Raw genomic sequence first — 16,207 nt, 5'->3', positions numbered from 1 at the left:
TGATTAGTGGCTAGTGGAACTAAACAAAGTAGAAAGAAAGAATGTTTTTCACTGTCCGGATGCTCCAGTCAGTGAGTGATGAAGTTACAGGACTGGTCAACAAAGTTGTGACATTGTTGCGGTTACCGGGTTACATGATTGGTCAGTTGTGAGAACAGAGTCACATGGATTGGCGTGTCAACTGGCATTTGTCCCTGCAGCCAATGGGATGTACTGTAAATCACAAGGCGATGGGATGAGAGAAAGAGCGAGTGAGACAGAGAGTGTGTGCGTGCATGCATTTTGTTTTCAATAGTGTTGTACACAAATGTCTGTAGCATTACTACCAACAAAGTAATCGTCGTGGTCAGCCTTTCTGATCGCTGAGCAGTAGATGTGGATATGGTCCGACACCGCACACAGTGTAAGTAACAAAAGTAACATCCAGTCGCTGACATCCCCCCCAGTGCACCCCCAGTGCCTCCCCAGTGCCTCCCCAGTGCCTCTCCAGTGTCTCCCCAGTGCCCCCTCAGTGCCTCCCCAGTGTGTGTGTGTGTGTGTGTGTGTGTGTGTGTGTGTGTGTGTGTGTGTGTGTGTGTGTGTGTGTGTGTGTGCGTGCGTGCGTGTGTCCCAATCAGGAGTCAAGCATAGTTGGTGACTTAACACGTCGTGTATACACGTCTTAACAAATAAAACCGTAGGAGGCCTAGGGCGTCTGTACAAGTCTTAAGGTGTTTTATATTGATATAGAGATCACTCTATACTACCGTATATCAGCGTCTGTGTTGTGCAACAACAAACCGGTCCGTCAGCATAATGGTTCCCCCGTCTCCAACAATAGAGGGAGGGAGGGAGGTAAGGAATAGGTCTGGACATAGGGACATACAGTATAGACAGACACTCCGTCATTAAAGGAGCATTTGGCACTGCTCAAAAAGCAGGCAAGTGCATCGGTACATGCACCCACTGTTTCACACCTGTACACCTGCTGTGATGTGACAATAAAATTGCCTCTGATTATAGCAGTCTGCCGCCGCAGGAACAACCTCTCAAGACACCACAATCTTAAACATTTGTTGTTAGTAGGAATAAACACAGACGCACCCAGGAGGAAGTGGACTAAGAAAGGGGAGAAGCCAAACCGAGTTCCTGTTTCTACACAAAAATCAAACCTGTGTGAACTGAGTGGTGCAACTCCCCTCTCCCCTCTCCCCCTGCCTCTCTCTCTCTCTCTCTCTCTCTCTCTCTCTCTGTAATTAGCAACAGTGCAACACTATCTCTCTCTCTCTCTGTTTCTGGCACAACAGTGCCACTTTTGCCCCTACTGGTACTCATAGTCACATAGGCACACACATAGCCACACACAGACATTGCTGTTCCTTGGAGTGGCTGCACCACTCAAAAAAAGTAGGTGGTTAGGTTGCCCCCAGAGGCAAAAACAAAATAAAAACTTTTTTCTTTTACGGAAAGGGGTTCTCAGATTGCTGCAGTAATGACGCAGTCCAGCCACAGTGCTCTATGGATTTGTGTATACAGTACCCTAGGCAAGTTGTGATAATGTGATAACAGCCTTGGACTGCAGGAGAGGCTGTGTTTGCACAATTAGGAATTAGAGTCTGTTAGCCCCATTAATGGATGAATTGATGTTGGAATGTAGGCCTAAGTCTATATGTGATGAGCACAGGGGATGAACATAACATTAGTGGGACAGTCAGTGGGAGTGTCTATGTCAATTTGTGGATTCTACATTTATAACCGCTTCTAGTAAATCATCAGCTTAACCATGTGATATGCTACCTTACCCTACTTTAGATGTTAAATGGTTTTCATTAGAGATGTCCCGATACTCTATCGGTATCAGGAAAAGTATCGGATCGGCCTTTATTTGTCATATCGGGTCATATCGGTATCAGCGAATATGCCAGTCTAACCACAGATCCGACACAGAGGTAAGGGGATGACACTATGGCAGGTAAATCAAATGTTGGGGCATGTGGAGTTTGCTTTGGAGTTGCCCAAACTGCAAGTGCACATTTGAGTGAGGAGTCTCCTATAAACACAACATAAGATCACGACACTGGTATCAGTATTCGGTACAGGGATCACTATGGACAGTTGCAGTTGAACTTTTATTAATATCCAGCATTTCACCTTATAGACACTTACAAATATCCTTCTAGAAACTCTGCATATAACGCCAAGCCTAATACTGGGGGGTTTCTGCCACTGGCTCTGCCACTCTGGTTTTATGTGATGAGAACATCTGGGGGAGAAGTGAGAAGTGGAGAAGTGAGTAAGTTTTTGGCACGCAAAGGATTTAACTATACACTTTCGGTCAGTGACAGGAGTATCACTGGCATTTCCTTCAATAGACAGTTATGTGTGCAGTTGTTTGTGGCGATGTGGGAACTTGTGCCAAGTTAGACTGGATAGGGTGAGACAGAATGTATCACTTCTGACAATATAATATGCCTCGGGCACTTTAAGGACCTCCTTCACCTCCAAACCAATCATTGTTGGTATAGCAGACAAACTGCTGACTGCTTGAATGTTCCCAGGGTTGTAGCCACATCCTCTGTTAGCATTTTCATGTGCAGGTAGTAGTCTGAACACAAGGGAATGCACACTGTCAGTCTGCAGTGGCAAGATAACCTGAGGCTTAGACCTACCTTATATTAAGTTGAGGCCAACCATTGCAGTTTATTAAAATGAAAAGGTCCATGTATAAATGTACTCTAGCCTACACCTGGTTGTATCAGATGCTTAGTTTCTTACAATAAATGTTGATATACCTTTACCAGCATAGCTGTAGGCAAATGACTGGATGTAATTAGGGATGGCTTTTATTGTTCTACTGTCTTGTTGTTTGTGTGATTTATACGCAGCATGTGGGACACGCTGTGAGCTTGTAGATAGGCTAGTTTTGACACACAACAATGTACAGTACGACTGAGTATAAATTATGCATGAGTTTACTACAGTATTATATTAAGCAATGAACTATCCACTGCTGGAGTCTTTTCGTCAGGATAAACCCACCGCTGGCAGACAGTGCATAGCTCCATCCATCACTTGTGCTGACTCGTGGTCTCCAGTTCTATTCTAGTTCAAGTTCCATTGACTGATTACCACCACAGAGGAATTTTCCCCTTCTCAGCCAGATCACTGGGAGGACCCAAATCCAAACACATATACCTTAATGCCAGAATTAGTTATGCGTTGTTATACAATGGAGTCCCACATTTAAAATAGCACATCTACAAGTTCACAAAGTGCTGTGGCTGCGACAAATTGCGTGCTTGAAGATCTGCTACACCGATTTGGTACTTGGAAGTGTAGCAGGTATTATTTGTGGATAAATACAAGCCTAAAGATCAAAGCTATAGTGTGTTCGGTTTCAAGCAGTCAATGGGTTTACATGTTATCCTTGGCTCTTTTCCCCTCTCCAGTTTAGGTGTGTGTGCATCCGCGTGTGTGCGTGTGTGTAGATTATACATGGCTGCATAGTGAATGCACCAGGCTCCTATGCAAAGCATTCAATCAGAAGCTTGTGAGAGTATGTCACCAGTGCTGGGGGCCGTTACTGGGTAGGTAGGTACTGAACTCATCAGAGGGAATGCCTCATGAACATTCATGGGGAAGAAGCAATCTGTGTAAAGAAATGCTATAGAGGACAGCACACAATTAACCTCTGAATGTGGTCCAGATTATAGCCGGGGAGCCACAGGCCCAAAATTTTAGAGGACTTGTGAAGTTGTGATGCCATACATTTTATTTGTGTTTTTGAGTGGTGCAACCATTCCTATAGACAGCTACTGTATGTGTGTGTGTGTGTGTGTGTGTGTGTGTGTGTGTGTGTGTGTGTGTGTGTGTGTGTGTGTGTGTGTGTTTGGAAAGTCTTGCCTTTATACGTTGTCTATCTATGGTGTGGTATACAAAAATGGCCATAACTTTTTTTCGCTGTTTCCGGCAGAGCAACGTATAAAGGAAGGATTTTCCAAATTTCATTATGCTTTAAGTAGCATGTGACATGTCAAACTAGGGGGTTTTCATGATTCTGACTTCTTACACGAAAAACACTCCTTGGCCTAAATTCGGCCATAGCCACTTTCGTGCAAAACTAATGCTTGGAATGGATTCAGAATCATGAAAAACCCCTAGTTTGACCTCAGACATGTGAGGCGTGATAATGTACTGATGAGTTCAATCTCACAGCTCTATGACCAGCAATCAATTCACGCCAAGAGCAATATTGTAAATTAATTAAATTGGTCGTGGAGCTGGGATTATTAAGCAGATGTGGAAAGTGCTGAGTGTGGTCGTTACCATGTCAGTACATGCAAGTGTAATAGATGGCAGGTTTGTTTGTTATAAAACATTTTGTAGGAGTTTTTTATGGTGTTGTAACTATTTTCACTGCTGTCTTTGATTGCTTTCAGTAGATGGATGTTAGGCACATGGAAAAAACATTGCCACGTGAGTGTTTTTATGATTGGTGGAGGCGATAACCCCCACTGAAACATGAAAGAGCATCAGAAGGAAATTAATAAATTCACCATTTTAGTCTATGATTCGAATTGCCATGATTAGAATATCAAAGCAGTCATCAGTGTGTATATCCCACTGTGCTACATATTAAAATGCCCTCCATTTTTTAAATTGAGATAATCCCACTGGGTTTATGTTTCAATCGTTTGTGTTACAAACCATAGTATAGTCTAATATAATATAATTTGACAAGAGATGTGTGACGGCTGAGTTGTGATAGAGATGGCATGTTCATTTATGGCATAGATCTGGAAGTGGGAATGTGCAAATATTGATACAGCATTATTGAAAATCAGTCAGAATTTGACATGAGGGTCAGTCTGACCCTCATATAGCCTACTACTAGGTCCTATTGGTATATGGCTGCTAGGTGCAAAAACTGTCTAAAACAGTTAAAGGGTTAGTTCAGATTTTTGGACTTAAAGCTGTAGGACATGCTTGCCTTAATATAGTGGTTGCAAAGGTATTTATTGATTGCCTGTGGTGGGAGTTCTGGTCTGGTTTTGATGATTAAGTAGTTCCGGCAATTTGGTGGCTGGAGCCCACCCATTAAAAATGTATTACAGGTAATCCATTGTTAGCGTCATTTGTATTGTTGACCTATATTAATTTATTTTTAATGGGTGGCTCCCAGACCCCCACCAAATGACCGGAACTACTTAATATTCGCCAAAACCCGACCAGAACCCCCACCATGGGACTCAGGCAACCAATGAATACCTTTTGCAACCACTATATTAATGGCAAGTATGTCCTACAGCTTTAAAGGGATTGTGATATTTATTTATTTTTGTAAATTCTCTTATATTTTTAGGTTTTCGGAGCTCAATTGCACCCAAAAAACCTGAACTTTTAACATTCAGTAGATTTTCTGTGGTCTTGGGTTTATGGCTCAAACAAGTGCTCTGATTTGCCTGTGGACTGTGAGGTAACAAATCAAACAAACCACAAATCCCATATATGACATAGGAATTTGCCAGCAGATGTCACTGTTGAGGGATTTCGCGTGTTTTCGTTGCAGCTCAAAAGGCTTCAGAACACACCGAGAAAATCCCAGACGAGAGAAAATCGACTGAATGTTCAAAGTTCAGGTTGAGGTCATAAAACCTAAAAGAAAAACAAATTAAAATTTATGTCATGAAACCTTTAAATCAAAAGAACAGAACTAACCCAATTCTGACATACAAGCAGATTATTCAATGTCGTTATTGTGGTTGGTGTGGCCGAGCGGGTGCACCGCACGGTGCTTGCCTTTTTTCGACTTCTTTTTTCCACCGTATATTTTACTTAAATAATGACTAGACAACTTAACGTGGTGACCTGGAATGTTAAAGGGCTGAATCATCCGGTTAAAAGGAAAAAGGTTTTCTCTCATCTTAAACAATTCAATCCAGATATTGCGTTCCTGCAGGAGACTCACCTTCGCTCATCTGACAGCTCCAGACTTTTAAAGTGCTGGGCGGGGCAGCATTTCCATTCTAATTTCGAGGCTAAGGCAAGGGGAGTATCTATCCTATCTAAAGACGTGCTTTTTGAATCAACTAAAGTTACAGCTGACAAAAATGGGAGATATGTTATTGTCTCGGGCAAACTATTTAATACAAATGTCATTCTAGCCAGTGTGTATGCCCCGAATGTGGAGGATGTCGGATTCTTTGTTCGCTTGTTCTCTCACCTCTCTGATTTGGACTCACATTACTTGATACTTGGCTCGGACCTCAACCGATGTTTGGACCGTGGTCTGGACCGCTCCTCTACCAGACCTATTGCAGTGAGTAAATCTGTCACATATATTAAATCCTTCCTCTCGGAGTGTGGGGTCTCAGATGTATGGAGGGAACTCAACCCTAACGACAGAAAGTACTCCTTCTTTAGTCATGTACACCATTTATACTCTAGAATTGACTATCTATTGATGGACAAGAGATTAATACCCCAAGTCCGCTCCTGCGCATATCAAAGTATTGTCATTTCGGACCATACACCTCTCGTAATGGCATTATCTCTCCCGGGCGTGCCACGTCCTACAAGGCGCTGGCGTTTCAATTCTACGCTACTCTCGGATGACGACTTTGTAAATATATATATAGAGCAAGAAATAACCTTTTTGCTCGAAACCAACAATACTCCTCAGATGTCCAGTCTCATAGTCTGGGATGCATTGAAGGCTTACTTGAGAGGGCAGATTATATCTTTTTCGACTAGAAATAAAGCACAATCAGCAAAGAAACGTTTGGATCTCTCTGACAGAATCTCAGACATTGATAGACAGTATGCATTGCAACAAACTCCAGAACTTTACAATAGACGACTGGAGCTAAAAACAAGGTTCGATATTCTCACCACCCATCAAGCACAAGGCCTCCTATTGAAGAGTAAAAGCACTTTCTACGAACATGGTGAAAAGACGGGCAAATTGCTGGCCGACCAACTAAAAGCGCGGAGAACCAAACAAATTATAACGTCAATTCGGACTGCAAATGGAGAAATCGCTACTGACCCAGTTCAAATTAACAACGCATTTAAAGATTTCTACTCTAATTTATATTCATCCCAGGCCGTTGACGACATGGCAATTAACACCTTCTTAGATCCGCTGCCTATTCCAACTGTCCTCCCAGAAAAAGCATTTGACCGTGTTGAGTTTGGGTACTTCTAGAAAAATTTGGTTTTGGACCAAAGTTTATTGCTTGGATTAGGCTGCTCTACGCGTCTCCCACCGCGGCTGTGCAGACCAATGGCGTGTTCTCTCAGCCTCTCGCCTTGGGCCGTGGGACCCGCCAGGGTTGCCCGCTGAGTCCGTTCCTCTTTGATTTGGCAATCGAGCCTCTTGCGATCTCTTTGCGCCAAAATGCCGACATTGTGGGCATTCAGAGAGGCGATAAAGAGCATAAAGTGTCCTTGTATGCAGACGACCTGCTGCTGTTTGTCTCTGACCCATCAACCTCCTTGCCAGCAGCTATATCATCACTTGATCAATTTGGTCGTATCTCTGGCTACAAAATAAACTTAAGTAAAAGCATAATATTTCCAGCCAATGAAGCTGCATCTGAACTAGACTATAGTCACATACCCTTTAAGGTTGAGAAGAGTCAATTTACCTACTTAGGCGTATCGATTACGCGTACATTTAAGGATCTTTTCCCAAAAACTTTTGTCTCTCTTGTAAACAGAGTTAAGGAGTCATTACAGCAGTGGTCGCCTCTTACAATGTCCCTAGCTGGCCGCATAAATTCAATCAAAATGAATGTTCTTCCCAAATTCACATACCAATGCGTCCCTGTGTTCATTCCAAAGTCGTTCTTTTCCTCTTTAGACTCAACAATTTCATCATATATTTGGCAGAATAAGAGGCCGCGTGTGAGCAGAATGTTACTTAAAAGGGTAAAGAGGGATGGAGGCATGGGGCTCGACATTACTATTGGGCTGCTAACATCCGGTGTCTTGCCTTTTGGAATCATTTCTACCTTAAGCCTAATTGCCCAGAATGGACATCTCTGGAGCTTAAATCGTGTAGGAATCTATCACTTCCAGCTATTCTTAGTTCACAGCTTGGCCGCCCCCCTGCCTGATTCAATAACTAACCCGGTGGTGCGTCATACGCTGAGAGTGTGGGCCCAGTTCAGGAAAACTTATAATTATAGAGACCTCTCCCTGGTCAGTCCTGTGGCTTCCAACAACCTTTTTGTTCCATCAATGCAAGACGTGACCTTTCAGAGTTGGCATGGAAAGGGCATCAAATGGTTTAGAGACCTGTTTGTGGGAGAGGGGTTTGCATCCTTTGATCAAATTTCAACGAAATATAGTCTACCTAGACCACACTTCTACAGATTTCTGCAGGTCCGGCATTATGTGAGCTATATATTATGGCTTCCCTAATAAGCCTAATCCTAACCCTATTGATGAATTTCTGTCTTTTGACCCAATGACTAAGGGCGCCATTTCAATATTATATGATATCATTTCGAATTCGAGGCCAGCACCCTTAGATAAGATAAAGGCCGACTGGGAACATGATCTGGGGCTCACACTGTCTGAGGAAGTATGGGATTCTGTTTTCTCTTCTATACACAGGTCCTCTCTCTGTGCACGACATTGCTTAGTGCAGTTTAAAATAGTCCATAGAGCTCATATGTCTAAGGCTAAACTGGCTAGTATTTATCCTGACGTAAGTCCTACCTGTGACAAGTGCAAGAGCGGTGATGCAACTCTGTTCCATCAGTATTGGATGTGTCCAAAATTACAACCATTTTGGGGGAATGTGTTCAAGACTCTGTCCAACATTTTTCACCAAAATCTCGACCCAGATCCCAAACCGCCCCCTAAGGTCTTCCACTGCTGGCCTGCTCGCTTTGCCTAAAAAAATGGCAACTAAAAAATACGGGGAAGCAGCTTTTTGCTTCTACGGGCCGTCGGCATGGAACAAGCTCCCACTGTACCTTCGTCAGGCAGCCTCTGTAGACATTTTTAAAGCTCAGCTCGAGACCCACTTCTACAACATTGCTTTTAATTGATCTTTTATTTTTTATTATTTTTATTATTATTATTATTTTTTTTTTTTTTGTTATTCATGTCCTCACTGTATTGCATTACTGCTTGTTTTTTGTCGTTGCCTTGCTGTATTGCATTACTGCTAGTTTTTTGTCGTTGCCTTGCTTTTCTTTTATTCTCCATTGTTCTGTAAAGCACTTTGAGCTGCATTTCATGTCATGAAAGGTGCTATACAAATAAAGTTTTATTATTATTATTATTATTATTAATGGCTCTCCTTGGCACTGCTGGAAGGGATGACCTTCCTCTAACACGCATAGAGTGTCGTATGGTCGACTTTGCCTTATTGTTCGCTAGGCGTGCCATTCTGCTCAAATGGAAGGAGGCTGCCCCGCCCGTGCTCCGTCAGTGGCTTCGTGATATAATGTCCTGTCTCGAGTTGGAGATGTTAAGGTTTTCAATTGCCGGCTCTGAAAAAAAGTTTTACAAAACCTGGGGTCCGTTTATGACATTCTACCACAACACACAAACGGTATAGTGTGCCGTGCCTATGCCTCGGCCACGCCAACCAACTGAAACAAATTCTGCTTTATTATTATTTTATTTTTTTCTGTAATTATGTATGCATGTATTTCGTGTATGTGTATATAGATTTATGTATTGTCCGACTATCCTTGGGATTGTAGGTGGGGGGTGGGTGGGATAGGGGATGTAGCTTTATATTTTTTATTTTTTTCATATTTGATATGCCTGGGTTTGTTGTCAAAAACTTAAATAAAAAGATTTTGAAAAGAAAGAACTAACCCTTTAAGAAAGGCAGTGGGTGCTCAGCTATAAATACAACTTAAATCAAATACCACCAAGCGGCACTCCAACATAAATGATGCAAGACTGGCTCAGATGCAATTTCTCATTTATTGATAAGTTGTCAATAAATGAGAAATTGCAGCTGAGCCAGTCTTGCATCATTTATTTTGGAGTGATGCTTTTTCCCCTTTGGTGGTATTTGATTTAAAATGTCCAAAACAGTAAGTATATGGGGGAAAAGGACCTGTATTCCAATTTGTCCATTGTACCTAGTTATTTTTTAATCACAAGCCCTTGTTAATATTTTGAAATATTTATAAAACCCTCAGACAGACTTTCACTTTTGTCAGAAATAGCCAGGGACCTCATAAACGCACAAGCCTTACTTTGTGTTGTGAGCTTGTAGAATGGCTGTCTTTGCTATACATTTCCGTGACACTCTTGTAAAACAAAGTATGGCATTAACCTATTAAAGAACACGAGTTGAAATATGGAGATAATGGCCAAAATAATTTGTCAGTGCCTTAATTTGCCTTTTCTTTTTACTACTGGTATTTTAAAATTATTCAACTAGCCGATCTAAATCGTCAATAAATTGAGCTTGTAGATCGGCTATTTGTACTATTCAAAAACATTTTTCAAAGTAGTAAAAAAGAAAAAAGACTATGAATAAGTGGTATGGCACAGGCGAAAATAGGGCCAAAAAGCTTTGTGCCTGACGGCGACGGTATATTCTGCTATAGAACTACCAGTATAATGGGTCACTATGGGACAGTTGGGTTGTCCTATAGGACGTTCAGTTCTCTTTTGCCCTCTTATCCTGTGAAGTCATACATTCAGGGTTGATGTGGATGGTTCAGTTTAATTCATAATTGATTGATGACATTGATTCCCATTTATTTATTTGTATATGAAAAAAGGAAATTAATTACATATTTTTAGATATTCTTTTGGCGTTTTTTGCCTTTATTCACAGGGTACATGTCAGTAACTAGACAGGAAAGGGGGAGAGAGATGGGGAGTGACACGCGGCAAAGGCCATCGGGCTCGGGAGTCGAGCCCGTGGCACGCCGGCCCACATTATGAGAGGCCTGCTCTGCCGGAAACAGCGGAAAAGAGTTATGGCCATTTTTGTATACCACACCATAGACAACGTATAAAGGCAAGATTTTCCAAATTTCATTATGCTTTAAGTAGCATGTGACATGTCAAACTAGGGGGTTTTCATGACTTCTTACACGAAAAACACTCCTTGGCCTAAATTCGGCCATAGGCACTTTCGTGCAAAACTAATGCTTGGAATGGATTCAGAATCATGAAAAACCCCTAGTTTGACCTCAGACATGTGAGGCGTGATAATGTACTGATGAGTTCAATCTCGCAGCTCTATGACCAGCAATCAATTCACTTCAAGAGCAATATTGTATTGAGCTGTGAGATTGAACTCATCAGTACATTATCACGCCTCACATGTCTGAGGGTTCAGTTGAGCCGACGATTGAGACGGTAGGTGGTAAGTTATTGTGAGGATAAACACATTTTTTTAATTGTTTTCACACCCTGGCCACACCACACTCCCATGTGTCTCCGCCTGCCTTGACTGCTGGACTGTTTTTAAATATTGCAATAACTCTGACATAGTTTTGAGGTTGCATGTGGGCTTTAATGGAGCACACAATGAATATATTGTCTACTAAACTGCAGTGTGAACTTAATATCTGTGTCGAGTGGAGATTGGATACAGCATGTCCGTTAATTTCAAATGGCAATGGAAATAAAGTAGGCCTACTTCAAACCTGAAACCACCCATTTCCATGTATTGCAGTATTCTCTGTGCAGGCAATAAACATCAAAACTAAACGAACAGTTCACTAGCAAGGACCACACCATCAATGAAGATCAAGAGTTTAACTGGTTTATTGAAATGAAAACGAAAGTATAAAAATCACACCTGTGTGAAGTGAGGGGCGCTAATATATTAAAGCCTAACTCATGATGATTAGGTGATATAATGGTTGTAAAACAAACGTTGCCAACACAAACATTTCTCTTTATTGTTAATAGCATTTCATGTTTGTGTTGTGGGACAAGATGACGTAGATTTTCCGTTCATTGTCAATGGCGTTTTTAAAACAAACATTGAACTAAAAACAAACATTAAACCTGTAAATACCCCTCAACAAAACAAAATAAACTAGAACTGCACACTCACTACTAGTGCGCAAGCAGAGCGTGCAAGTATACTGTCGACCGCTACGAACTTTCAAATCTCAGCCTCTCTGTAAAACATTGAAATTAAATACTAAAGTCGGGTTATAACTGGCTGTCAATGGTGACATAATTACGATATGTTTCAATATTGGTTGGGTAACAGGTAGCCTCGATACCCAGGCTTTCATTTCGTCTGCGCGAAAGATGAAAGCCTGGAAAAAGCCGTGGGCTGAACCAGTCTAAAAGTGGGAGTCAACCCTTCCGCGTAGGCGTCGCTCTAAATGATGTGACGTAGCGCTGCACTAGGGGGGAGAGGAGGGGCCGGGGGTGACGGACAGATCGATGAGATCCAATCAGGGTGCGCGTTTTTCTGAGCCGCGGCCCTCCCATCTAGGCCAGAAATGTCTCTGCTTAGGTCAGGCTAGGTAACAGGTAACTTATGTGTATACATGTATGTAATAAGTTGAAAGTTGAAAGTACTATACTGTGGTCGGCTGGCTTTTTTATGTGCGTATGCTTGGTAGGTATATACTGATGTTGATGGTGACATAATTAGGATATGTTTCAGTGTCGGGTGAATTAAAGGTAATGTCTGTGTATACATGTATGTAATCTGAAACCTATCTTCATTACGTCACCATCAAAAGCCAGTTATAACCGGGCATCGATACATATCTTAATTACGGGTGCATGGCGGTGGCTCAGGGGTAGAGTTGCTGGATGGTAACCGCAAGGTTGCCTGTTCAAACAACGGGCTCCCCCAGAGATGCGTGAGACCCGGGCATGACAAACCCCCTCAGGGCCCCATGGAGACAAAAGAGTATAAGAGTAGAGTAGCAGGAGGACGGCGGCATACCGATATTGTTAGGGTTAGGTGAGTATTTATAGAGAAAAACAGAAGTGACTTAATTGAGGTGTGGTGCTGGCTCCTAAAATTAATAATAGGTCCAAATAATCACAGCAAAACAGAATGAAGAGGCTATTTTCCCACACAACATCTTTGTTATGCTGCCTGGTGACAGACAGCCATGGGAAGATGAAGCTTTCATGTCTACGAAGTGTGTCTTAAGCTGCAGGAGTGCCATGTGACCGCCATGTATGGATTCCCTTCTCCAGTCCACATGGGAATCTCCAGGGATTTTGGACTGAGAAAGCAGGGATATCTATCTCCTTTTATAGTATGGTGATGGCATAGTAACCAGGATTTAAATATATAAACACTGTACAATACCGTGCAAGTACACAAGGCATCTTAACTGGTGCAGGTCAACCCTGCAGGAATTTGACTTAATTGCATCGATATTTTCTGAATGTGACACCGAGCTTGAATGTCACATTCCAGAATCAACAAACCAACATCAAAGATGCTGAGGTTGAAGCAGATCATCCTCTCCCAGAGCGCTGAATCTCTGCACTTGACCCACTTTTCTTCCAGGTTCAAAATCCTATAACATAAAGCAGTGATTCTCAAGCCTTCTAATGTCAAGGACCCCCAGTTTGATATGCATTAGATTAGGCCACAAAGCCCCCTTTGATATGATTTTTCTTTTTATCTCTGGGAATGGCTGAAATGTCTTAGGGTTGACAACAGCTATACAGCAATTTACAATGGGCCTGGTCTACAAGATTTGCTACACCACTAAGATACTATATACCTGTCAAAATTCTTCTACAAACACAATATTTGCCAATCTCGCAATTTATTGGGTTTAATCCTTTTTACCTCCTTTTTACCTCCGTTTCTTTAATCTAATTTAATCCAGAATCAATAGTATTTTATTTACCGTTTTTAGCTTCCGGTGGCACCCATGTTGTGATGTGATATCCAGAGAAAAAGAATCCTGCACACTGTCTTCACTTGAGTTTAGATTGAGTCAGACCTTCATCGGGCATCAGGCATGCCTGATGAAGGTCTGACGACCGAAACGTTGCTCAATAAAGTCACCAAAAAAATCTTTACAAGTTCCAACCCAGCTATTACCCATTCTACAAATCGTGAATACAAATTTCAATCAAACACCAATCTACACTGTAAAATCCTAACTCTAAGACTGTACAAATGGAACCAAATGTACCCCCTGTACACTCTCAACATTGAGAGCAAAGCACCTTCATAGACCACGGTATGCAGCTACACTGTCATGATTTTATAGATGCAGTCTGAGGCAAAGAACAACTCAAGGATGGCCGAAATAAATCCTGTCTTTTGGTTTAGAATTGACTCTGGCCTTTACCAGACACGTGGTTCAGTCAGTGTCTTATCACCCATCCGTTTTTCTAGCTCTCCATCCCATTTCCCTCGATCTCCCCTCCCATCTAACCAGTCACAAAATGTATAATACTTTTTCCCCACTCCACTCCCCTAATTATGTTCTGTATCTGCCTGGTTTCACTGATTCTCCACCAATTTCCTTGGAGCTTCCTGTAGGCTGAGCTGAAGAAAGGCTCTGTACAGCACAGGGAAATGAGAGCGGGTAGGAGGAAGCCACATTTAAAAGGGAAGCCCAAGTAATTATTGAGGATGGGTTTTATCTCTGCATTTGCAATCGCACTTGTGATCGGGAAGTGATGATACTGTAATTGCATATCCTGATACTTTTGTTTTCAACATTAACAATTAGCACGTGTGCCAACACTGCATTGATCCAATTAATACATAGCTGATGTTTATAAATTAGCATTTACAAAGAACGAACGACACGATTTGGAACATCAATACTCTTTGTACATGGGGGGGGGGGGGGGGGGGGGTTCGAGGTGGGGGTAGGGTGGGGATTCGGGAGCGTTACATGCTGTTCAGTGTTGCTTCCAATTATTGTTAAGCTGAAGCAACAGGCTAGCATGCATAGAAAATGACATTCAGTGTTCCTCCTCATTATCCAGTAGCTTTTTCATAATGCTGTATGCAGTCACAGGGGAGAGAATTTAGGCAAATTGCACGGTTCTTCATCATTAACATGGGCTATATTGGTCTCCTGGTGGCACTGGCATCACAAATAGCCCTGAACTGCATCACATGGTGTAAATCCTTGACCATACCAAACCAGCCTAATTCTATTTTTTACAGGCTAACAATAACAGCTTTGCTCATAAGGGGGTGATCCATAATTGGTGAGTAGGCAGTTGAAGAGGTTGTTAAAACGGTCTGCGGGTGCTGTGCCTTGGACATGTATTCGCCCCTTATTGCTCATCAACATACAGGGTGGTGTCTAAAATGTCAACATGAGTTAACCATATCTAACCTCCACCTTTCGAGAAATCTGAGAAACCTGATTATTTCTCCCTGTCCTTCATGGGCTCCCTCCCCTGCATAGATGGATCTAAGAGCCATGTGTGATACAGCGGAGCATTTGCGCGGGCCAGTATTAGGTCCACTGTAATCTTATTTAGGACTGGTGTTGTATGACAGTAGGCTCACCCCTGAAAGCTGCAGCAGGAGGCCTGTGGCTAATGTCAGACATTACTCTCCTATAGTGGAGCTCCTTTCCAGCCCACAGACACGCACGCACAGCCTTTCTAATCGCCCTCGAATGAAGGGGGAACCGCCACAGAGAGTTGATAATGAAAACTAATCCTCCAACTACTACAGCAAGCATGAATGGAAAACACTGTGCTGCATATCTCCGGAACAAAGAGCACGTATAAGCAAAATATAAGCCAGCACTAGGAAGGCAGTAGCCTACTAAATGATGAACACACTGTACACATTACGGTTTGTAGAATACAGAAGCGTGCAAAATGTTATCGCAAGCTGAGGAGTTGAAAAGTGTATAACGTTTTTCATGTATAGTGTTACCATGCTGCATGCATAGCCGATACACAGCATGGTATGGTCTACTCCAGGTATTACAACAAGCCTAATCACTATATTTACAAATGCTTATGGCTCAGGAAGTAATTGTAAGTAAACTACAGTATATAATGGACGTATGTCGTTGAAAAAGGACTCTACAATATATGTTAAAGAGCGATGGGAAAAAGAGATGGGCATTGATATAAGTGATGAAGTATGGATGAATACATGGAAAACGCAATCAACGACCACTAATTCCTTGAATTGGAGAGACTTTTGTTGGAAAAACAAGATTCACTTCTTTATTACTCCAAAACAGAAGTCCAAACAGACTGGCAACAATATGGACTGTTGGAGAGAATGTGGAGATGATCATGC

This window comes from Protomyctophum parallelum (assembly GCF_964188405.1).
Source record: "Protomyctophum parallelum genome assembly, chromosome: 7".
NCBI lineage: Eukaryota > Metazoa > Chordata > Actinopteri > Myctophiformes > Myctophidae > Protomyctophum > Protomyctophum parallelum.
Note: the sequence above shows the minus strand (reverse complement) of the source record.